The 26300-nt window shown below is 49.0% G+C and overlaps 1 long non-coding RNA gene across 1 annotated transcript; it reads left to right on the top strand.

The window, feature by feature from the left end:
* The first annotated feature begins 15501 nt into the window (after window positions 1–15501).
* Window positions 15502–25660, top strand: LOC146058302 (uncharacterized). Its single transcript, XR_014469847.1, has 2 exons — window positions 15502–20956; window positions 25214–25660. It is a non-coding gene; the product is annotated as an uncharacterized LOC146058302 (long non-coding RNA).
* Window positions 25661–26300: the final 640 nt, after the last annotated feature.

Consider the following 26300-nt stretch of genomic DNA (forward strand, 5'->3'; position numbering starts at 1 on the left):
GAGAGAGATAAAGTACCTGCTAATCGGATTCTAAAGAATATACGGACTCCACAGTTAGGGCCATGGTGGGGTGGAACCCATGACCTCAGTGCTGTGCTATAACCATTAAACCATCCATACTAGTGAGGGGAGGCGCTATCGGAAAGTGTCTGATTCCTGACGCCTCTGGGGCGGTGGGGATGGAGACGTCAAGTCATGTGACTGAAAAGTGGCGCAACTCCTCCCACCCCTTGCAGGTCAGGTCCACTGTTTCTTTGCCTCACTCCTACTCTACAGCCACAGTGCATGCAGCGTCCTGTCCCCTGCGAATCCCCTTGCAGTGCATGCCATGTTCTGTCTGGTGCGAATCTCTGCGCAGTGCATGCCATGTTCTGTGTGGTGCGAATCCCTGTGCAGTGCATGCCGCGCCTTGTCCCATGTGAATCCCTGCGCAGTGCATGCCGTGTCCTGTGCTGTCATCCCATGCGAATCCCTGTGCAGTGCATGCCGTGTCCTGTCCCGTGCAAATCCCTGCACAGTGCATGCCGTGTCCGGTCTCGTCGTCCTGTGTGAATCGCTGTGCAGTGCATGAGGTGTCCTGTTCCATGCTAATCCCTACGCAGTGCATGCTGCATCCTGTCCCGTGCGAATCCCTGTGCAGTGCATGCCACGTCCTGTTCTGTGCGAATCCCTGTGCAGTGCATGCTGCGTCCTGTCTGGTGCGAATCCCTGTGCAGTGCATGCCGCGTCCTGTCTGGTGCGAATCCCTGTGCAGTGCATGCCGCATCCTGTGTGGATCCCTGCGTAGTTCATGCCACGTCCTGCCCCGTGCGAATCCCTGCGCAGTGCATGCTGCTCCTGTCCTGTGCGAATCCCTGCACAGTGCATGCCGCGTCCTGTGCAAATCCCAGCGCAGTGCATGCCACGTCCTGTTCTGTGCGAATCCCTGTGCAGTGCATGCCGCATACTGTCCCGTTGTCCTGTGCGAATCCCTGCGCAGTGCATGCCGTGTTCTGTCCTGTGCGAATCCCTGCCCAGTGCATGCTGCATCCTGTCCCGTCGTCCTGTGCGAATCCCTGTGCAGTGCATGCCGTGTTCTGTCCTGTGCGAATCCCTGCCCAGTGCATGCTGCATCCTGTACCGTGCGAATCCCTGTGCAGTGCATGCCACGTCCTGTTCTGTGCGAATCCCTGTGCAGTGCATGCCATGTCCTGTCTGGTGCGAATCCCTGTGCAGTGCATGCCGCGTCCTGTCTGGTGCGAATCCCTGTGCAGTGCATGCCGCATCCTGTGTGGATCCCTGCGTAGTTCATGCCACGTCCTGCCCCGTGCGAATCCCTGCGCAGTGCATGCTGCTCCTGTCCTGTGCGAATCCCTGCACAGTGCATGCCGCGTCCTGTGCAAATCCCAGCGCAGTGCATGCCACGTCCTGTTCTGTGCGAATCCCTGTGCAGTGCATGCCGCATACTGTCCCGTTGTCCTGTGCGAATCCCTGCGCAGTGCATGCCGCATCCTGTCCCGTCGTCCTGTGCGAATCCCTGTGCAGTGCATGCCGTGTTCTGTCCTGTGCGAATCCCTGCCCAGTGCATGCTGCATCCTGTACCGTGCGAATCCCTGTGCAGTGCATGCCTTGTCCTGTCCCGTGCGAATCCCTGTGCAGTGCATGCCACGTCCTGTTCTGTGCGAATCCCTGTGCAGTGCATGCCATGTCCTGTCTGGTGCGAATCCCTGTGCAGTGCATGCCGCGTCCTGTCTGGTGCGAATCCCTGTGCAGTGCATGCCGCATCCTGTGTGGATCCCTGCGTAGTTCATGCCACGTCCTGCCCCGTGCGAATCCCTGCGCAGTGCATGCTGCTCCTGTCCTGTGCGAATCCCTGCACAGTGCATGCCGCGTCCTGTGCAAATCCCAGCGCAGTGCATGCCACGTCCTGTTCTGTGCGAATCCCTGTGCAGTGCATGCCGCATACTGTCCCGTTGTCCTGTGCGAATCCCTGCGCAGTGCATGCCGCATCCTGTCCCGTTGTCCTGTGCAAATCCCTGCGCAGGGCATGCCGCGTCCTGCCCCGTGCGAATCCCTGCGCAGTGCATGCTGCATCCTTTCTCATCGTCCTGTGCGAATCCCTGTGCAGTGCATGCTGCTCCTGTCCGGTGCGAATCCCTGTGCAGTGCATGCTGCTCCTGTCCGGTGCGAATCCCTGCGCAGTGCATGCCACATCCTTTCCCGTGCGAATCCCTGCGCAGTGCATGCCGTGTCCTGTCCCGTGCGAAGCCCTGCGCAGTGCATGCCACGTCCTGTCCTGTGTGAATCCCTGCGCAGTGCATGCCACGTCCTGTCCTGTGTGAATCCCTGCGCAGTGCATGCCACGTCCTGTCCTGTGTGAATCCCTGTGCAGTGCATGCCGTGTCCTGTCCCGTGCGAAGCCCTGCGCAGTGCATGCCACGTCCTGTCCTGTGTGAATCCCTGCGCAGTGCATGCCGTGTCCTGTCCTGTGTGAATCCCTGCGCAGTGCATGCCACGTCCTGTCCTGTGTGAATCCCTGCGCAGTGCATGCCACGTCCTGTCCTGTGTGAATCCCTGCGCAGTGCATGCCACGTCCTGTCCTGTGTGAATCCCTGTGCAGTGCATGCCACGTCCTGTCCCGTGCGAAGCCCTACGCAGTGCATGCCACGTCCTGTCCTGTGCGAATCCCTGCGCAGTGCATGCAGTAGTGCACGCAGGGGGGGTTTCTGAGTACCCATAAACCCCCCCAGGAGTCTAAGGGCCCTAGGCTGAAAGCTGAGGGTCTCCTCTTTCCATGGGTACAAGAATTTTAAAAATCGGCCCTTGGGAACCGGAGATATCTGACTTCAAAGCAGTGGTCCCCATCCAAGCCTGTTAATTGCTCTTCCAAGTCAGATATTTCAGGTTCTGTCTGACTTAGAGTTTTTCTGAGGATATATTCCAAAAGCTGGGACTCTCCCCCTTTGATGGACACTAGTAGCTTGTCTCTACTGTTCCCAGAACCAGAGATATCAGCCTTCGAGCAGCTGGTTACTGCTCCAGCTCCACACACCTGGCATGTAGTTTTATATACTCATTGGCAGATTGCTCTGCCTCCTGAACTCTGATCCCCTAGTCCCCAACACCATTTGGTAGGTGGGATTCTCTAGTTTTTAATTCCATTAAAATCTAAAAAATCTATTTCTGGGAACTGGAGATATCTGCAGTCAAGCAAGCTGTCCTCCCACCAGAAAATTATGAATAATAAACCCACTCCACTATACACCCCTCCTCTGCATATTAAACATCCTCTACCACCCTGGAAGTCAGTGTTGCAAGTAAGGGGGTACGGCGTGGTACGGAGTACCTGTAAGAAATATGTTGTAGGTACGCAGTACCACTTACCCCCTGACCCACTGTCAATTCTATTTTTATTTTAAGTCTAAATATAATGCATCCGCAGCTCGCCCAACCAGCGCTATGATTGGTGCTGTATGCAACTACCGGCTACTGCTGATTTAGCCTTTCACATTGACAGGCATCAGCGGCACCGACAGCATGAAGAGCAGGCTCCACAATTGTAAGCACAAGCTGCCTGGCTCTTCCCCAAGCAAGAGCCAACCCACCCCCAGTCATTCCCTGTTTCTTATTCCCTGTCTCCTGATGCCACGCCACTATTGTCATTTAGTCACTCCTCTAGCTTTGTGTGACCACGCCCCCTCATGACACATGGCCACGCCCATTTTTGGTCGAGGCTATCAGTACCACCAAGAAAAAAATTCTACTTGCACCACTGCTGGAAGTTATGTATCAGGGCCCCTTCATTCAGCCCAATGCCCCCTTCTCCCACTCCATCTCCCACCATCTGTGCCGTAAAGGGGCAATTAGTGGAAATTACTGATCCAGGCCCTACATGCTGAGCGGTTGATATAATACCCCCTACTACCTGTGGGACATCAAAGCTTCCCCCACCCCTACCGCTGGAGGATCGGTAGGGGCCCCAATACATTGCTATGCCCAGGGGTCTACACTGCTGTATATGTATATATATATATATATATATATATATATATATATATATATGTATATTATTATTTATATACATTTGGTCTATCTATAATACTTTAACTGTCCATCTCCGTGCTTTGCTCCGCCCCTCTGGAAACCCCCTTCTGAAAATCCTGCGTTTGCCACTGGCATGCCATGTCCTGTCCCGTGCGAATCCCTGTGCAGTGCATGCCACGTCCTGTCCTGTGTGAATCCCTGTGCAGTGCATGCTGCGTCCTGTCTGGTGCGAATCCCTGTGCAGTGCATGCCATGTTCTGTCTGGTGCGAATCCCTGTGCAGTGCATGCCGCATCCTGTTCGAATCCCTGTGCAGTACATGCCGCATCCTGTTAGAATCCCTGTACAGTGCATGCCGCATCCTGTTCGAATCCCTGTGCAGTGCATGCCACGTCCTGTCCTGTGCGAATCCCTGTGCAGTGCATGCCACGTCCTGTCCTGTGCGAATCCCTGTGCAGTGCATGCCACGTCCTGTCCTGTGCGAATCCCTGTGCAGTGCATGCCACGTCCTGTGCGAATCCCTGTGCAGTGCATGCCACGTCCTGTCCTGTGCGAATCCCTGTGCAGTGCATGCCACGTCCTGTCCTGTGCGAATCCCTGCGCAGTGCATGCTGCGTCCTGTCTGGTGCGAATCCCTGTGCAGTGCATGCCGCATCCTGTTCGAATCCCTGTGCAGTACATGCCGCATCCTGTTCGAATCCCTGTACAGTGCATGCCGCATCCTGTTCGAATCCCTGTGCAGTGCATGCCACGTCCTGTCCTGTGTGAATCCCTGCGCAGTGCATGCCACGTCCTGTCCTGTGCGAATCCCTGTGCAGTGCATGCCACGTCCTGTCCTGTGCGAATCCCTGTGCAGTGCATGCCGCGTCCTGTCCTGTGCGAATCCCTGCGCAGTGCATGCCACGTCCTGTCCTGTGTGAATCCCTGCGCAGTGCATGCCACGTCCTGTCCTGTGCGAATCCCTGTGCAGTGCATGCCACGTCCTGTCCTGTGCGAATCCCTGTGCAGTGCATGCCGCGTCCTGTCCTGTGCGAATCCCTGCGCAGTGCATGCCACGTCCTGTCCTGTGCGAATCCCTGCGCATTGCATGCCACGTCCTGTCCTGTGCGAATCCCTGTGCAGTGCATGCCACGTCCTGTCCTGTGCGAATCCCTGTGCAGTGCATGCCACGTCCTGTCCTGTGCGAATCCCTGTGCAGTGCATGCCACGTCCTGTCCTGTGCGAATCCCTGTGCAGTGCATGCCACGTCCTGTCCTGTGCGAATCCCTGCGCAGTGCATGCCACGTCCTGTCCTGTGCGAATCCCTGTGCAGTGCATGCCACGTCCTGTCCTGTGCGAAACCCTGTGCAGTGCATGCCACGTCCTGTCCTGTGCGAATCCCTGTGCAGTGCATGCCACGTCCTGTCCTGTGCGAATCCCTGTGCAGTGCATGCCGCGTCCTGTCCTGTGCGAATCCCTGCGCAGTGCATGCCACGTCCTGTCCTGTGTGAATCCCTGCGCAGTGCATGCCACGTCCTGTCCTGTGCGAATCCCTGCGCAGTGCATGCCACGTCCTGTCCTGTGCGAATCCCTGTGCAGTGCATGCCACGTCCTGTCCTGTGTGAATCCCTGTGCAGTGCATGCCACGTCCTGTCCTGTGCGAATCCCTGTGCAGTGCATGCCACGTCCTGTCCTGTGCGAATCCCTGTGCAGTGCATGCCACGTCCTGTCCTGTGCGAATCCCTGTGCAGTGCATGCCACGTCCTGTCCTGTGCGAATCCCTGTGCAGTGCATGCCGCGTCCTGTCCTGTGCGAATCCCTGCGCAGCGCTGTCAGCCACAACTCCTGCAGATCATCCTGTTAGCTCTCGCCTCAAGCATCCAGTCTGCATTCATTGGTCTCGTATAAAACCCATATATGCAGGGGGATCCTGGGGTCATCCAGAACTAGAGATAAATAATGTTGAAATATTTTGAATGATTCATGTTACAATCATTGGGGTCTATGTACTAAAGCCTTGGGGAGGGAAAAAGTGGAGAGAGAAACTACCAACCAATAGGCTCCTAACTGCCATTGAGTATGTGACATGACAGTTAAGAGCTGATTGGTTGATAATTCTCTCCACTTTATCACTCCCTGAGGCGTAGTACATAGACACCGATATCACTGCTCACAAAGTGCCCACCTTGTTTGTGTACAGTACAGTGTATTCCCAACCCAGCTGTGGTCATGGGGGATCTGGGTAATGGGTCGACATAGCCAACAGGTTGAAGTGGCAATTGTTGACACATGGAAAGGTTAACATTAGTTTTTCGTATTTTTTTTCTTCATTTGTTGTTACGATTGTGAACGGTCCAGTGTGCCGAGCGCGACGGAAGCAGAGTGTGGCACCTGGCCTAGGGCCAAGGGAGGGTGCGTGGTGCACTATTTCCCAGGTGTCGACATTGACACAAAACTCATGTAGACATCTTCTATGATCCATATATGAGGCCGGCAATGGCTGGCGAGGCACAGGACGCTCTCTCCGTGGCCCTGGCGCTGTTCCACGTGCCATGCCAGGATACTGCGGATAGACTCTGGTGTAATTACACAGCGATAGACAATTACCAGGGTAACAGAGCAGAAGTTCAGCTCAGGCCAACAGAACATATTAATTCCCCACCGCTAATTATAGGCTTGATAAACAGCAGATATCCCCCGGTACACGGCTATTCGTCTCCATAGCGGCAGTGAGTGACCCCAACTGCCCAGCCGCTTCTGCGTCCCACTATTCTCCTGCTAACGCCTCATAGGAGGCAAGTAGCAACATCCTTCATTATCCTGTAAGTTCTTCGTGACGATGGCCCAGAAATGGCAGTTAGGAGCTGGCTGGTCAGTACTTGATCTCCATCCACTTTATCTCTTTGCAAGGCTTAGAACTGTGGGGCAGATGTATTAAGTCTTAACAAGAGATAAATGCAAGGGTGATAAGGAGAGATAAACATCCAGCCAATCAGCTCCTTACTGACTTTTTTCAAACACAGGCTGTAACATGGCAGTTAGCAGGTGATTGGCTGGACGGTTATCTCTCATTATCACACTTGGATTTATCTCTTGTTAAGGCTTCATACATCTGCCCCAATGACCCCTAAGTTGAAGTCACTGCGGCAACAAGGGCTCTAAAGGTTCTACAGAGACCCAACTCTGCACTTACTGGCTTGTTTCAGTTATTCCTGGGAGGGGCATCGACACCTGCTCATGAAGGGGGAGGGGCATAGACACCTGCTCAGGAAAAGGGTGGTAATAAATACCAGCTCAGGAAGAGGGTGTGGCATAGATACCTGCTTATAAAGAGGGAGGGGCATAGACACCTGATCAGAAAGAAGGTGTGGCATAGTCACCTGAAGTAGGAGGGACATTGACACCTGCTCATGAAGAGGGTGGGGCATAGACACCTGCTCAGGTAAAGGGAGGTAATTAATACCAGGGGCCTGTTACAGAGGTAGACTATTGTAGAAAGTCCCTGGTGATGGGTCAGGTTTGGTGCCTGGTCGGTGATTAGATAGATAGATAGATAGATAGATATAGTGTGTGTGTATGTATGTATATGTATGTATATATATATATATATTCCATAGTTCTCCTGCTGCGTATACAGAGTACATACTGTATACGGGCTGTGGCCTGACTGCCTGTTATTATCTCAGAGTGTGTGTGTGTGTATATATATATTTATATTAGCAGAATGGTCCGGCACAGCCACTTTCAATAACGCAACCTTGACGGGTGCCCGCAGTCAGCATACAAAACGTAGCCACATATACTCCCAAGTACTGCAGCACTCCAGTCTTGGTATTATGCCTCTGTCTCACTGAGACGGAGGCATAATACCAAGGGGCGCATTTATCATTATATTGCGATGCCGGCGTGATGACATCGCCGGGCATCGCATTGCGGTATCATCTGATACCGCCGAGATGTATCATTATGGGGACGCAGGGCCAGGGCTCCGAAAGGAGCCCATCCCTGCGAAGCCCTGACCCGGAAGCCGGGGGGTCTGCGCATGCGCGGTTATGTGCTGACCCCCGCCGACCTCTCTGATCGCACTGCCCTGCTCGGGCAGTTGCGATGTGTAGCCATAGGCTACAATGGGCTATCGCCATAACAGAATGGCGATAGCCCAGGGGTGCGGTGCCGGGCTGCCGGATGTTGATACATCGGGCAGCTTCGCATCCCCCATAGAAACCTATGGGGGATGCGTCCGGTGGCGCTGCAGGGGGGGATCGCAGCAGGGATCGGAGATTCCTGCTGTGGTCCCCTTTAATACATTTCAGTGATACATAATATTTGCGGTTAACCCCCGAAAACAGGTGTTTTCGGGGGTTTAGCCGCAAATGTTACTTGATAAATGGGCCCCCAAGACTGGAGTGCTGCAGTACTTGGGAGTATATATATATATATATATATATATTCCATAGTTCTCCTGCTGCGTATACTGAGTACATACTGTATATGGGCTGTGGCCTGACTGCCTGTTATTATCTCAGTGTGTGTATGTGTGTGTGTGTGTGTGTATATATATATATATATATATATATATATATATATATATTCCATAGTTCTCCTGCTGCGTATACGGAGTACATACTGTATATGGGCTGTGGCCTGACAGCCTGTTATTATCTCAGTGTATGTATATATATATATATATATATATAGTACATACTGTATAAGGGCTGTGGCCTGACGGCCTGTTATTATCTCAGTGTGTATCATGCCGTAGTGTCTGTGCATTGTCATTAGAGTTTGGTTCTCTGTCTCTGGGCTCGGTGGCTGTGCAGCCGCACAGCTTGTGCACATGACGGCACTGAGATGAGGGATGATCATTAATTTAGCCAGAAGAAAGAAATCAGTGAGGACGAGGGGCTTCCAGCTTCCTCCCACCCTTAATTGGCTAGTATTGATGATGCTGAACTTTAAGTAAAGTGTTAATGTCGAGGGTGATGTATATCTTGTATTTATTAGAATTTTATTGCAGAGCAGCCTGCGGGGCCTGTGCAGAAGGGACATCCCAGAGGATTAAATGCTTCGTCTCACAGAGGCAAAGAAACCAATGTACAGGGATGTAGCCGGATCTAGGGCTGTCGCAGAAGCTGGGACGTGGGACAACAGATGGAGCAGCTTCTAGGACAGGCCACATAGAGAGATAGGGCAGGTTCTAGGACTGGTCACACAGACTGAGACATGGACCATTAGGTCAGAGATATGGGGCAGGTTCTAGGACTGGTCATACAGACTGAGACATGGAACATTGGGTCAGAGAGATGGGGCAGGGTCTAGGACTGGTCACAGACTGAGACATGGAACATTGGGTCAGAGAGATGGGGCAGGGTCTAGGACTGGTCACACAGACTGAGGCATGGAACATTGGGTCAGAGAGAGATGGGGCAGGTTCTAGGACTGGTCACACAGACTGAGACATGGAACATTGGCTCAGAGAGATGGGACAGGGTCTAGGACTGGGCGCATAGACTGATACATGGAACATTGGGTCAGAGAGAGATGGGGCAGGTTCTAGGACTGGTCACAAACTAAGACATGGAACATTGGGTCAGAGAGATGGGGCAGGTTCTAGGACTGGTCACACAGACTGAGACATGGAACATTAGGTCAGAGAGAGATGGGGCAGGATCTAGGACTGGTCGCACAGACTGAGACATGGAACATTGGGTCAGAGAGAGATGGGGCAGGTTCTATGACTGGTCATACAGACTGAGACATGGAACATTAGGTCAGAGAGAGATGGGGCAGGATCTAGGACTGGTCGCACAGACTGAGACATGGAACATTAGGTTAGAGAGAGATGGGGCAGGTTCTAGGACTGGTCACAAACTAAGACATGGAACATTGGGTCAGAGAGATGGGGCAGGTTCTAGGACTGGTCACACAGACTGAGACATGGAACATTAGGTCAGAGAGAGATGGGGCAGGATCTAGGACTGGTCGCACAGACTGAGACATGGAACATTGGGTCAGAGAGAGATGGGGCAGGTTCTATGACTGGTCATACAGACTGAGACATGGAACATTAGGTCAGAGAGAGATGGGGCAGGATCTAGGACTGGTCGCACAGACTGAGACATGGAACATTAGGTTAGAGAGAGATGGGGCGGGTTCTAGGACTGGTCACACAGACTGAGACATGGAACATTGGGTCAGAGAGAGATGGGGCAGGTTCTAGGACTGGGTGCACAGACTGAGACATGGAACATTGGGTCAGAGAGATGGGGCAGGTTCTAGGACTGGTCACATAGACTGAGACATGGAGCATTGTTGTTGTTGTACGTTTATTTATAAGGCACCGCAAAGTGTCCGCAGCGCCGTACATAGCAAACAAAAAACAAATTACAAGGTAACGTACAGGGTGTGTTGAAAAATACAGTATGAATAGGGGTATAGCTGGTAGAACTAAAATCAGCATCAGTTCAGAAGTAGGTGTCAAAATTGTCAAGGAGACTTAAGATGAAGTAGAGGAAGGGAAGAACAGGAGAGGAGCACAGGTGAGGTAAAGAGGTAGGGTGAGTACGTGAGGAAGGAGGACCCTACTAAATAGGTGGGTGGACGAACGAAAAACAATAGGATAAGTAGGAACGGAGGCAGGATAGGACATTAGGTCAGAGAGAGATGGGGCAGGTTTTAGGACTGGTCACACAGACTGAGACATGGAACATTGGGTCAGAGAGAGATGGGGCAGGTTCTATGACTGGTCACACAGACTGAGAGATGGAACATTAGGTCAGATAGAGATGGGGCGGGTTCTAGGACTGGTCACACAGACTGAGACATGGAACATTGGGTCAGAGAGAGATGGGGCAGGTTGAAGGACTGGCCACACAGACTGAGACATGGCACATTAGGTCAGAGAGAGATGGGGCAGGTTCTAGGACTGGTCACACAGACTGAGACATGGACCATTAGGTCAGAGAGAGATGGGGCAGGTTCTAGGACTGGTCACACAGACTGAGACATGGAACATTGGGTCAGAGAGAGATGGGACAGGTTCTAGGACTGGTCATACAGACTGAGACATGGAACATTGGGTCAGAGAGAGATGGGGCAGGATCTAGGACTGGGCGCATAGACTGATACATGGAACATTGGGTCAGAGAGAGATGGGGCAGGTTCTAGGACTGGTCACAAACTAAGACATGGAACATTGGGTCAGAGAGATGGGGCAGGTTCTAGGACTGGTCACACAGACTGAGACATGGAACATTAGGTCAGAGAGAGATGGGGCAGGATCTAGGACTGGTCGCACAGACTGAGACATGGAACATTGGGTCAGAGAGAGATGGGGCAGGTTCTATGACTGGTCATACAGACTGAGACATGGAACATTAGGTCAGAGAGAGATGGGGCAGGATCTAGGACTGGTCGCACAGACTGAGACATGGAACATTAGGTTAGAGAGAGATGGGGCAGGTTCTAGGACTGGTCACAAACTAAGACATGGAACATTGGATCAGAGAGATGGGGCAGGTTCTAGGACTGGTCACACAGACTGAGACATGGAACATTAGGTCAGAGAGAGATGGGGCAGGATCTAGGACTGGTCGCACAGACTGAGACATGGAACATTGGGTCAGAGAGAGATGGGGCAGGTTCTATGACTGGTCATACAGACTGAGACATGGAACATTAGGTCAGAGAGAGATGGGGCAGGATCTAGGACTGGTCGCACAGACTGAGACATGGAACATTAGGTTAGAGAGAGATGGGGCGGGTTCTAGGACTGGTCACACAGACTGAGACATGGAACATTGGGTCAGAGAGAGATGGGGCAGGTTCTAGGACTGGGTGCACAGACTGAGACATGGAACATTGGGTCAGAGAGATGGGGCAGGTTCTAGGACTGGTCACATAGACTGAGACATGGAGCATTGTTGTTGTTGTACGTTTATTTATAAGGCACCGCAAAGTGTCCGCAGCGCCGTACATAGCAAACAAAAAACAAATTACAAGGTAACGTACAGGGTGTGTTGAAAAATACAGTATGAATAGGGGTATAGCTGGTAGAACTAAAATCAGCATCAGTTCAGAAGTAGGTGTCAAAATTGTCAAGGAGACTTAAGATGAAGTAGAGGAAGGGAAGAACAGGAGAGGAGCACAGGTGAGGTAAAGAGGTAGGGTGAGTACGTGAGGAAGGAGGACCCTACTAAATAGGTGGGTGGACGAACGAAAAACAATAGGATAAGTAGGAACGGAGGCAGGATAGGACATTAGGTCAGAGAGAGATGGGGCAGGTTTTAGGACTGGTCACACAGACTGAGACATGGAACATTGGGTCAGAGAGAGATGGGGCAGGTTCTATGACTGGTCACACAGACTGAGAGATGGAACATTAGGTCAGATAGAGATGGGGCGGGTTCTAGGACTGGTCACACAGACTGAGACATGGAACATTGGGTCAGAGAGAGATGGGGCAGGTTGAAGGACTGGCCACACAGACTGAGACATGGCACATTAGGTCAGAGAGAGATGGGGCAGGTTCTAGGACTGGTCACACAGACTGAGACATGGACCATTAGGTCAGAGAGAGATGGGGCAGGTTCTAGGACTGGTCACACAGACTGAGACATGGAACATTGGGTCAGAGAGAGATGGGACAGGTTCTAGGACTGGTCATACAGACTGAGACATGGAACATTGGGTCAGAGAGAGATGGGGCAGGTTCTAGGACTGGTCACATAGACTGGGAAATTGAACAATGGGTCAGAGAGAGATGGGGCAGGTTCTAGGACTGGTCACACAGACTGAGACATGGAACATTAGGTCAGAGAGATGGGGCAGGTTCTAGGACTGGTCACACAGACTGAGACATGGAACATTGGGTCAGAGAGAGATGGGGCAGGTTCTAGGACTGGTCACACAGACTGAGACATGGAACATTGGCTCAGAGAGATGGGACAGGGTCTAGGACTGGGCGCATAGACTGATACATGGAACATTGGGTCAGAGAGATGGGGCAGGTTCTAGGACTGGTCACAAACTAAGACATGGAACATTGGGTCAGAGAGATGGGGCAGGTTCTAGGACTGGTCACACAGACTGAGACATGGAACATTAGGTCAGAGAGAGATGGGGCAGGATCTAGGACTGGTCGCACAGACTGAGACATGGAACATTGGGTCAGAGAGAGATGGGGCAGGTTCTATGACTGGTCATACAGACTGAGACATGGAACATTAGGTCAGAGAGAGATGGGGCAGGATCTAGGACTGGTCGCACAGACTGAGACATGGAACATTGGGTCAGAGAGAGATGGGGCAGGTTCTATGACTGGTCATACAGACTGAGACATGGAACATTAGGTTAGAGAGAGATGGGGCGGGTTCTAGGACTGGTCACACAGACTGAGACATGGAACATTGGGTCAGAGAGAGATGGGGCAGGTTCTAGGACTGGGTGCACAGACTGAGACATGGAACATTGGGTCAGAGAGATGGGGCAGGTTCTAGGACTGGTCACATAGACTGAGACATGGAGCATTGTTGTTGTTGTACGTTTATTTATAAGGCACCGCAAAGTGTCCGCAGCGCCGTACATAGCAAACAAAAAACAAATTACAAGGTAACGTACAGGGTGTGTTGAAAAATACAGTATGAATAGGGGTATAGCTGGTAGAACTAAAATCAGCATCAGTTCAGAAGTAGGTGTCAAAATTGTCAAGGAGACTTAAGATGAAGTAGAGGAAGGGAAGAACAGGACAGGAGCACAGGTGAGGTAAAGAGGTAGGGTGAGTACGTGAGGAAGGAGGACCCTACTAAATAGGTGGGTGGACGAACGAAAAACAATAGGATAAGTAGGAACGGAGGCAGGATAGGACATTAGGTCAGAGAGAGATGGGGCAGGTTTTAGGACTGGTCACACAGACTGAGACATGGAACATTGGGTCAGAGAGAGATGGGGCAGGTTCTATGACTGGTCACACAGACTGAGAGATGGAACATTAGGTCAGATAGAGATGGGGCGGGTTCTAGGACTGGTCACACAGACTGAGACATGGAACATTGGGTCAGAGAGAGATGGGGCAGGTTGAAGGACTGGCCACACAGACTGAGACATGGCACATTAGGTCAGAGAGAGATGGGGCAGGTTCTAGGACTGGTCACACAGACTGAGACATGGACCATTAGGTCAGAGAGAGATGGGGCAGGTTCTAGGACTGGTCACACAGACTGAGACATGGAACATTGGGTCAGAGAGAGATGGGACAGGTTCTAGGACTGGTCATACAGACTGAGACATGGAACATTGGGTCAGAGAGAGATGGGTCAGGTTCTAGGACTGGTCGCACAGACTGAGACATGGAACATTGGGTCAGAAAGAGATGGGGCAGGTTCTAGGACTGGTCACACAGACTGAGACATGGAACATTGGGTCAGAGAGAGAGATGGGGCAGGTTCTAGGACTGGTCACACAGACGTAGACATGGAACATTGGGTCAGAGAGAGATGGGGCAGGTTCTAGGACTGGTCACACAGACTGAGACATGGAACATTGGGTCAGAGAGAGATGGGGCAGGTTCTAGGACTGGTCGCACAGACTGAGACATGGAACATTGGGTCAGAGAGAGATGGGGCAGGTTGAAGGACTGGCCACACAGACTGAGACATGGCACATTAGGTCAGAGAGAGATGGGGCAGGATCTAGGACTGGTCACACAGACTGAGACATGGAACATTGGGTCAGAGAGAGATGGGGCAGGTTCTAGGACTGGTCATACAGACTAAGACATGGAACATTAGGTCAGAGAGAGATGGGGCAGGTTCTAGGACTGGTCACACAGACTGAGACATGGAACATTTGGTCAGAGAGAGATGGGGCAGGTTCTAGGACTGGCCACACAGACTGAGACATGGAACATTGGGTCAGAGAGAGATGGGGCGGGTTCTAGGACTGGCCACACTGACTGAGACATGGAACATTAGGTCAGAGAGAGATGGGGCAGGTTCTAGGACTGGTCCCACAGACTGAGACATGGAACATTAGGTCAGAGAGAGATGGGGCGGGTTCTAGGACTGGTCACACAGACTGAGACATGGAACATTGGGTCAGAGAGAGATGGGGCAGGATCTAGGACTGGTCACACAGACTGAGACATGGAACATTGGGTCAGAGAGAGATGGGGCAGGTTCTATGACTGGTCATACAGACTGAGACATGGAACATTGGGTCAGAGAGAGATGGGGCAGGTTCTAGGACTGGTCACATAGACTGAGACATGGAACATTGGGTCAGAGAGAGATGGGGCAGGTTCTAGGACTGGCCACACAGACTGAGACATGGAACATTGGGTCAGAGAGAGATGGGGCAGGTTCTAGGACTGGTCACATAGACTGAGACATGGAACATTGGGTCAGAGAGAGATGGGGCAGGTTCTAGGATTGGTCGCACAGACTGAGACATGGAACATTGGGTCAGAGAGAGATGGGGCGGGTTCTAGGACTGGTCGCATAGACTGAGACATGGAACATTGGGTCAGAGAGAGATGGGGCAGGTTCTAGGACTGGTCATACAGACTGAGACATGGAACATTGGGTCAGAGAGAGATGGGGCAGGATCTAGGACTGGTCACACAGACTGAGACATGGAACATTGGGTCAGAGAGATGGGGCGGGTTCTAGGACTGGTCACACAGACTGAGACATGGAACATTGGGTCAGAGAGAGAGATGGGGCAGGTTCTAGGACTGGTCACACAGACTGATACAAGGTCAGGGTCACAAGGGAAAGATGGGGCAATTTTTGGTCTAATTGGAGGTCCATGTTGACAGGTGTATAAATAATAATATTAAATCTCTGTAACCTATCCTGATCCGGCCCCCGCAAATCTTGCGCTGCGCCCGCCCTGGTCCTACACATGGATGAAGTGCCATCTCGGCCAGTATGACATCACCCAGCGCTTTGTTGCATCTGGCAAGTCACAGAATGAAATGCTGCGTTACTAATCCTAAAATGTATGTATAGCTTTCCATCAGCGGCGGCGCTTCCCGAGCCGCTGGTTTATGTTTATATTTGTGTTTTGCACAAGGCAGAGCTATTACATATGCAATATTTACAATTGATGAGATGGCTTATCGCAGAGTGTCAGGGCTGACAGTGCGGCGGCGCAATAAATAAAGCGCGGCATCTATGCGTCTGGAACCGGGAATAAAATGACACGCGTGTTCGCTGGTTAATTATTGAAGAGTTTTTTTCATGATGGAGTAAATCTGAGAGACTATTCTGTGTGTATTTAGTGTTGTCGGATCATTCATCTCCGGATACATGTCTGGGAGACTCTGGGCTGTGGCAGGGACAACACAAATCCCTTCTGCTGCCCTGCGCCGCGTCCCAGCGCTGTCACTGCCCCCGGCCACAGCTCTATCTATGTGTCATCTGTCTCTGTTTTCTGTCAGGGGACGGGTGCTGGGCTCGGGAAACAGACTCAGACACAAGTTCCAGCTTCAGTACATTTTGGTAGAGATTTTATTTTTTATTTATGAAGTTTCTTATGTAGCGCAGCAGGTTCCGTTGTACTTTACAGCTGGAAACAGTTCTCAAACAAATTGGGTAATTCGGTTTGATACAGTCCGTGAGTACCTCCACCTGCCCCGCATGACAAGACACAGGTGTATTTGCAGTAACATGCAGGGCTGGTGTACATGTATTGTGGCGAGTATGCCCTTCCTGTCACGTCGCAACACGTCGGTGCGATAAGGAAGGTATTACTATTACCAGCCCATACATCCACAATTTATATAATCCCCAATAAATAATTCTATGAACCTAAGCAAAATGTTTCAGTAAAAAATTCTATCAAGTTTAAAAAATTATATATTGACTTCTATCTAACTTTACATTTGCTGGAGAGTTCTCTCATTTCCATATGGTAATATATTTTGGATTATATATAAATAATAATTTATAAAATTGGGGTTACGGGAATGAGCGTCCTGTTTTAGGAAATATTCTTTGTCTCCTCAGCAGAAAATAACAATGCGTTTCATGGTCTCCTTGACCATTTCCTCAGGCTGAAAGGTGTGACATGTAATCTATACTGACAGCGCTACCTTAATACGGGGACCTCTATGGAACAGGTTCCTGTTTTTTTATTTCGCTACGTTGGAGCTTTAAACTGAGGTGACCAACTTATTGCTAAAGGATCAGTAACACAGAACTGGTAAAACATTTCAAAAATAGCTGGACTTGTACTCCATTGATTTTAGGGTTTATGTCCAATTAGACAATGCTCTATACCAGAATGGACAATTACATATAATTACATCAGCTTATCCGCAGTGTCCACTATTCGCTCTTTTACGTACCCAAGAATTAGTACCTGGTGATGCAGTATTAAATATATATTTATGCGTAATCTCTCAGCGCTTTGGTTTGATCGTATGATAAACTACCTGAGAATCTTGGAGGTGAATAAGAGGAGCAATAGGTTGGTAGTTTCAGAGAGTAGGGGTCATAGTAGGTTTTTGAGAGGATGGTCAAGACAGGTTCATGTGTGAAGGAGGAGTAGAATGTTCCAAAAGAAAGGGACAGGTTGAAGTGTGGGGGCAAGAGTCAGAAGAGCGAGGTGGTGTGAGAGGATTAGGTCAAGTGGAAGGGGGGGAAAATGAGTGAAGAGCACAGACTTCTGACCCACACTGGGTCACGGAAACAAGACGGTGGACAACTTGGAAAGAACTAAGGCTGTAGCTGTAGAAGAGAAAATACATTTCAAACCGAGAAAGTCAGTGTTCGCAAGATTTCCACCGGTGCCATTCTGCACCACAAGAGCATTTTTGGATGGAAAGTGGTTCATTTTTAATGCTAGGGTTATGGCGAGAACCATTGAAATGTAAGCCGGGGCAGCTAAGTCCAAGGCAGAAGTGAGTGTGCTGTTGCTATGAGAGAAAGCTTGGACAAGCCCGGAGAGGGTAGAGAGAGGTGAATGTATCAAGATGGAGGCAATCAGTTCATGCTTGATGAACGCAACCTTGGAAGAGAAGTGTGACCAAGGTATGGAAAGGATGAAGATGGAAACTAAGATGGGAAAAGAACAGATCATGTGATCATTTCAGTGATGAGAAGAGGAAGCCATGGTACGATGACGAGAGAGAGAAGTTTGGAGGCATCAAGATCATTATACTTCCTGATCACTCCCGGCTATTAGGCCTCATCTCATCCATACTGTTCCAGCATCAGCTGTGAGATGGCCGGGCAGGCAGACACATGGTCACATACTGAGGTGTGTAGTGTGATCACATTTCTGGGTATGATGGCCACATCAGCAGCAGAGAGTCATTCGCAACTTGTCCAGGTGTTACGGTGAGGACGTAATGTCATGAGAACATGTTTGGGTTGCGGCCTTTTGGTTAACGGCACATGTTCAGGATGAGCAGCGTCCCGGACAGGCCAGCATGACCACCACCGATGACATCTTGTGCCACATTGAAGGTCTGATTAAGAAGCACTGTGGTAATATTAGGCCAGAGATACTATCTCCTGTGTAAACATTTGGGCATTTCTCAAATTCAGTTCCGAGACACCTGTGGAAGGAATTCTCTTGTCTGAAGAGCTTGCGCTCTTTGTGGAAACATTTTTGATCGACCTAGAACGGATCACCATGATCACGTTTAATACATCCTTTAAGGGTCACTAGAAAACATTTAGCAAAGTTAAATTACAAAAACCGTAGACAATGACCCAGTAATGGTTCTCTGTCGGTGCACGATAATTACTGAGGGAGCCGATGCCGTAATGAGCAATATATAAGTGGCCTATGTTAGATGATTTCCTCTGGTTCTCCTTTCCTGTATTACTCACAGCGTGCAGCAGGCTTGGCCCATAGGAGCTTGCAATCTTAGAGATGGTTCCGCAGCCTATACGTTATTGATCTCTCCTAGGAAGCTGCCTTTATTTGAGTCCCCGGAGGCCATCATCTGCCCGCCACAGACTCTTCCCCATCCGATTAGCATCTGATCCCATCCGGATAATCAGGTTTGTATCGGATTTGCAATATTTTTGGATTTGCTACAAGAAATTGCATTGGCTAATATGACACAGAAATGTTCTGCCACTAATGAAAATTAACATTGGGGAGGGAGGGATATCATTTGTTAATAAGGGTGTTAATGAAATCCCTGTCCGCATGCAGTAACTGGCTGGCATGCGGCCGAGTCCGGGGTGTATATACGTGCGCTGTGTATGCTGTGGGTGCTGAGCCTGACCTGTGCTGCGCACTGTACAGCACCGAGCTCAGAGTGGGGTCAGGGTACCTCACAGTAATGTACAACACTTCATTCATCCTAATATCTCTTCATTCATCCTAATATCTCATACACATCTGTGAGTAAGAGGTCTATGTACTAGAGGAGGGTTAGGCACTAGGGAGAGCGTAATAGGACCGCCCTAATCGCGCATATGGCCGCCCCTAATCGCGCATACGGCCGTCCCTAATCGCGCATACTACCGCCCCTAATCGCGCATACGACCAATCCTAATCACGAATAAGACCGCCCCTAATCGCGCATACGGCCGCCCCTAATCGCGCATACGGCCGATCCTAATCACGAATACGGCCGCCCCTAATCGCGCATACGGCCGCCCCTAATCACGCATACGGCCGATCCTAATCACGAATAAGACCGCCCCTAATCACGAATAAGACCGCCCCTAATCACGAATACGACCGCCCCTAATCGCGCATACGACCCCCCTAATCGCGCATACGAACGCCCCTAATAACGAATCGACCCCCCTAATCACGAATACGACACCCCCTAATCGGGCATACGGCCGCTCCTAATCGCGCATACGGCCGCCCCTAATCGCGCATACGGCCGCCCCTAATCGCGCATACGGCCGCCCCTAATTGGGCATACGGCTGCACCTAATTGGGCATACGGCTGCCCCTAATCGCGCATACGTCCGCCCCTAATCAGGCATACGGCCGCCCCTAATCGCGCATACGTCCGCCCCTAATCTGGCATACGGCCGCCCCTAATCACGCATATGGCCGCCCCTAATCTCGCATACGGTCGCGCATACGACCGCCCCTAATTGGGCATATGGCCGCCCCTAATCGCGCATACGGCCGCCCCCCTAATCGCGCGTACGACCGCCCCCTAATCTCTTATACGGCCGCACTTTGAGTCCTATTGGGAGAACAGTGCCAGATAAATAATATTGTGGTTATTATACGTAAGCTCGGCCGGGGATGAGGCCCCTGCGCTCTGTGACAGCGTATTATCTCCGGCATCGCATTAGTGAACTTCCAGATGTACTGAGCACGGTGACCCCCACCACAGCCCCCTCCCCAACCTCCCGCTCACATGCAGGAAAGAGTCCTCGTGGCAGATTGTTGTCTAATTAGTTTATAGGGGGAAAGAAACCTAATTGCATTAAGTTCTTGTATTCTTCACAACTCCAGCCGGCTGACAGTTGGGTCTCTCATTCTGCAGACAGGACCCATCTCCTTGATCTAATTAACTTGTTTAGCAACCTGCTCCAGCCCAAAGACACCAGCCAGCTCCACCACACCGGCAGCTGGGGGAAGAGACCTTTCCGGGGCGCAGTGCATGAACCTTGCCTGAGTGCAGGTCACCGGCCTCTCCTAGTCCCAGCCTCCGGAGATCGCTGCTCCAGCCAGGCCTCGGAATTAATCTGGATTATAAATATCATTTGCTTTACATAAATCGCTCAATTATTATTTATTATCAGTTATCCCCCTTTTACACCAAAATCCCGGGTCTGACCCGGTATTTGGAACACGGTTCCAATCCAGGTCGGATCCGGGATTTTTCCCATTTACGCTGCGCTGCCAACCAGCAGTGTAAACAGGGGCGGCGCTTGTAGATGACATCATCGCCAAGTGACGGGACCGCAGATTTCCCCGCCAGGACCGGCGATCGCTGCGCTGGGGGCAAGCCCAACACCAAGGTAAACTGCTGGGCTGCCCCCATATTCTGTAGTGCTGTACAATAGTGGCAGCATTTTGGGCTGACGAGAGTTATTATTGATTATTAAAAATGATTTAAATTAACTATATGGAGCACTAAGTGTGGCATATTAATCCGGGGGCCCCATCCTGATTCCAGGGGGGCCCCGGTCCATGCAGAGAGCCTCCTCCCAGCCCTGCTGCTAGAATGAAGTGTTACACCTGCGCAAACTGGGTACGCACGGAGCGATATATATCGGTGCCATCCGCCAGATCAGACCTATCGCTCAATCAGGCACATATCGAGCAGTGTGTGTGTGTGCGTCCGATATGCGCGTACCTGCAGTAGATGGTGACATCATCAGGTTTAATGCGCCGCACCATATCATTGCGGCACACTGAACGCATCACCCGCTGTCCATCGCGCTGCTGCCAGTATATAGGGGGCGGGTTACAGGGATTCTTGTTATGTTGAGCCCCTCTCTATGATACGGGATGATACCTGCACGCACCTAGCTGCCATAGTGTCCCATCACTCAAGGTCACAGCCGTCACTTATGTGTCCCTGATTAATGGGATATTATAGCAACCCCTTCGTAAGGTATGGGATGTGTGACAGACTCTCACTGGAATATGGTAACAACCAGAGACCAACGGAAATGACATCATTATTGTGCACTATTCACAGAAGCATTGCTAACAAATCTGCTGAACATATATATATATATATATATATATATATATATATATATATATATCTTCTGTTTATCTCTTATAGAAAATCAGGCGCAGGATTTCTTAATAAATGCAATTAAATATACTTATATAACTTGCGCTCACTCTGTTACACTATTCGTTGAGTTATTCTATGAATGTGACCACTGTTGCACTGATATAATATATATACATCAGCTTCCAATTAGTTAACTGGACAACTAAATTAAGGGGCGTACACACAGGGGAATTTGCTGAGCGTTCTGGGCAATGCTAGATCACTCGGAACGCTTCAGCAAGATCGCTCAGCGCACAGCGACGTGTCAGCGACGTGTCAGCGCTGTGTCAGCATTCTATCTGCGCTGTGTGCTGAGTTATCTGTCAGGGCCCATGTTCTCCGGTGAGAACACTCACCCTGACCGGCGATGTCACTAGATTTATCCAGCATGAAATACAGCATGATGAGTGACACTGGCCGACAGTGACGCAGGGCGCCGCGCATCACATCGCCCCTCGCACAGCGATGTACTGCCCTTTTCTAAGCGATTTTAGTTAAGCAATAAAAGGTAGAGTATTAGTTCAGGATGAAGTACATCGCTGTCGCTGAAGGTGCGTACACACGGGATGATTTGGTATACAATGTGGGCGTTCCCGATCGATCAGAACGACCAATCATTCAAATCGTTCCATGTGTATGAACGATGGCGATGCGCGTACGCACCGCTCGTTAGTAGAGGTCTGATCTTTCATGCAGGCAGAAAGATGACAGACCAGTTTAATGGAGGTTATTCTGGTTCACATGACTTTGTAGCGCTGTGTGTGAATTTAAGCCGGCCATTCGCACACGCCACTGCCCCCCCCCCCCTTCACAGGGCGGATTCGCATCCATTCGCAGCCTCAGGTGTCTTAGTTTTGTGTGTGTTCTGGAGGGGAACATGGCGGGAAGCTGACATCCGGTGATGTCACCTGCGTCACTGGGTCTTATGGGAAGGCCTAGCGTTGTCATGGGAACACCCAAGAAACGCTGTGTGTTCCCATGGGCGCGACTACCTGCCACCTCCCAGCGCCCACTGCCCGCACTGGTGGGTGCAAGTTTGCCGTGGCCGCTGGCGCATGCACGGGTGCAGATAGGACACATCGGACACAGTTGCAAATATGCAATGGTGCGCATGGACCCGAATAATGTCCCATGTGTACGCACGATAACCGATATGGTAACAGCTGATTGACTGGCCCCCACTCCCCTCCACCATCGGTAAAGATCGGTCATTCATGTGTACAATCACTGAGTATTTGACACCAAATTGTTCGTCCAGGAGTTGTGAAGAAATCGTTTACGAGATTGGATCGTTCCCCAAATCCTTCCGTGTGTATGCCCCTTTAGTCTGTACACACAGAGAGATTTGCAGTCACTTGATAAGCGATATGACTGCATGCACTGACAACTAGCTGGCGATAGGGACATATACGGGGCTGCGCATTGCCATCGCTCGGGGGCCCTGATCGCCAGTCTGGGGATCAATGCTTTGTGTTTGTGGTCTCAGTGATCAGACCGCCAACAGCTGCCATTAGCGGGAAGCACCCGGGGACCTGCTGTTACATCCGCTTGATGCTATTGGTCTCTACAGCGGGAGGTGCCCTGAGACCAGCCGCTGCCACTGCGCGGCGTACAACTGCCCATTCTACACCGTATCGGCTGCACGGTATACAGCCGGTCACATCTTACCACGGGGAACGTTGGCACTCTTATGGTGTATCTCCCCCGCGCCAGCGATTTCCCGGGGGAGGATAACTTTCCATAGCAGGATGTAATACAGGCAGATGAACGGCCGACGCCGGCGATGATGCAGGAGCGTACATCAGTGATCAACGCAATTAATATCAAATGCAAAAGTGCAGATCGAAGGTGAAATTGAATCCAAATTAAATAAATACGTGTGTACACCTTATCTCATATCTATCTCATATCTCATATATATATCTCATATCTATCTCATATCTCATATATATATCTCATATCTATCTCATATCTCATATATATATATCTCATATCTATCTCATATCTCATATATATATCTCATATATATATTTCATATCTATCTCATATCTCATATATCTATCTCATATCAATCTCATATCTATCTATCTCATATCAATCTCATATCTATCTCAAATCTATCTATCTCATATCTATCTATCTCATATCTATCTATCTCATATCTATCTATCTATCTCATATCTATCTATCTATCTATCTATCTCATATCTATCTATCTCATATCTATCTATCTCATATCTATCTATCTCAGATAGATAGATATGAGATAGATAGATATGAGATAGATAGATAGACACATATGAGATGTATAGATAGATAGATATAGATAGATATGAGATAGATAGATATGAGATAGATAGATAGATAGATAGATATGAGATAGATATATCTCATCTATCTATCTCATATCTATCTCATATCTATCTATCTATCTCATATCTATCTATCTATCTCTCTCATATCTATCTATCTCATATCTATCTATCTATCTCATATCTATCTATCTCATATCTATCTATCTGTCTCATATCTATCTCATATCTATCAATCTCATATCAATCTCATATCTATCTATCTCATATCTATCTATCTCATATCTATCTATCTATCTCATATCTATCTATCTCATATCTATCTATCTCATATCTATCTATCTCATATCTATCTATCTCATATCTATCTATCTCATATCTATCTATCTCATATCTATCTATCTCTCTCATATCTATCTATCTATCTCATATCTATCTATCTATCTATACATCTCATATGTGTCTATCTATCTCATATCTATCTATCTCTCTCATATCTATCTATCTCATATCTATCTATCTATCTCATATCTATCTCATATCTATCTATCTCATATCTATCTCAGATATATATATATATATATATATATATATATCTCATATCAATCTCCTATCTATCTATCTCATATATATCTCATATCTATCTATCTCATATATATCTATCTATCTATCAATATAATATCTATCTCATATCTATCTATATATTTATCTATCTATCTCATATCTATCTCATATATATCTATCTATCAATATAATATCTATCTCATATCTATCTATATATCTATCTATCTCATATCTATCTATCTATCTCATATCTATCTATCTTATCCATCTATCCCATATATATCCATCTATCTATATAATATCTATCTCATATCTATCTATATATTTATCTATCTATCTCATATATATCTATCTATCAATATAATATCTATCTCATATCTATCTATATATCTATCTATCTCATATCTATCTATCTATCTCATATCTATCTCATATCTATCTATCTCATATCTATCTATCTTATCCATCTATCCCATATATATCCATCTATCTATATAATATCTATCTCATATCTATCATCATATCTGTAAAGCGCTGTGGAATATGTGTGCGCTATATAAGACACTGTTAATAATAAAAAATGATCTTTCTAATATCTATCTATGAGACAGTAGTTCTCCTGATGAAGATGTGTAAACAGGTCGAAACGCGTTGAGCTCCCTTTCGTTTCTGCTCGAGTTGCACCTGCTACCAGACCACCCCGACCGGCTTTAACAACTTACAGGATTCCCCAGTCTCAGTTTCTGATGCAGAGATCCAGTTGGGTATACTGACACCATCTAACCTGCAGAAACCTTGCTATTTTCACTGAGTTAATCCGGATCCAAATGCTGGACAATTCTCCGGGATCTTCTTAAAAATCTCCTCCAAATATAGGAGAAATGCCATCAAATTCTACATCTGGTAACTATTCAATGTTGGAGCATAGCCATTATTCACTGGAGCAATACTTACCATTTTTTTGATAATTTTTCCCCCAATTTTATGAGAATTCTCTATAGACAATATTTTTAATTGTTTTGTTTATTGGTGTATAATAAATGTACTTTATTGGTTAATTGTGTTAGCCTATTTTATTCAGTCAAACCCTAGCGCTGTATACTTCTTTTTGTACACATTTAATATAGGGAGCTTTACACACTCACTTATACAGCTGCTTTAACTGTACTTGTGGTTCTCCGGTTCTTTATTTGTTATCTCATATCTATCTATCTAATGCCCGGTACACACCAGGGCGACCCGCTCACAATCACGCGATGTGCACCGTGAGCAGGTTCCGATCGCGACCCGCACCTGGGTGTATGGTCGTTATTCAGATCCTACCTGCTGCAGGTAGGATCTGAATAACGACCAATTGACCCGTGGGGCCACGCATCCGATCGGGATTGGATCAGAACAGGCAAAAAAGGGCCCAATCACCACACAATCTACATCCAATCGGTCGGGATTGGATCTAGATTGATGGGATTGGGCCCTTGTTGTTCTGTTGTGTACCCAGCATAACACTGTTAATAATAATAAATTAACTATCTATCTGCCAGCCTGTGTATGGTGGGTCTCCCCTGCACAAAGGGGTGATTACGGTGGGGATAAGCCCCTGCACATGAATAGGGGATGACAATGGAAGAGGACATTTCTGTAGCAATTAGACTTTTAAATCCGTTTCAGGGAAAGTGTTTATCTTCTAAAGTGGTTTAG

The sequence above is a fragment of the Crinia signifera genome, chromosome 2 (genome assembly GCF_055691185.1).
Source record: "Crinia signifera chromosome 2, ASM5569118v1, whole genome shotgun sequence".
Taxonomy (NCBI): Eukaryota; Metazoa; Chordata; class Amphibia; order Anura; family Myobatrachidae; genus Crinia; species Crinia signifera.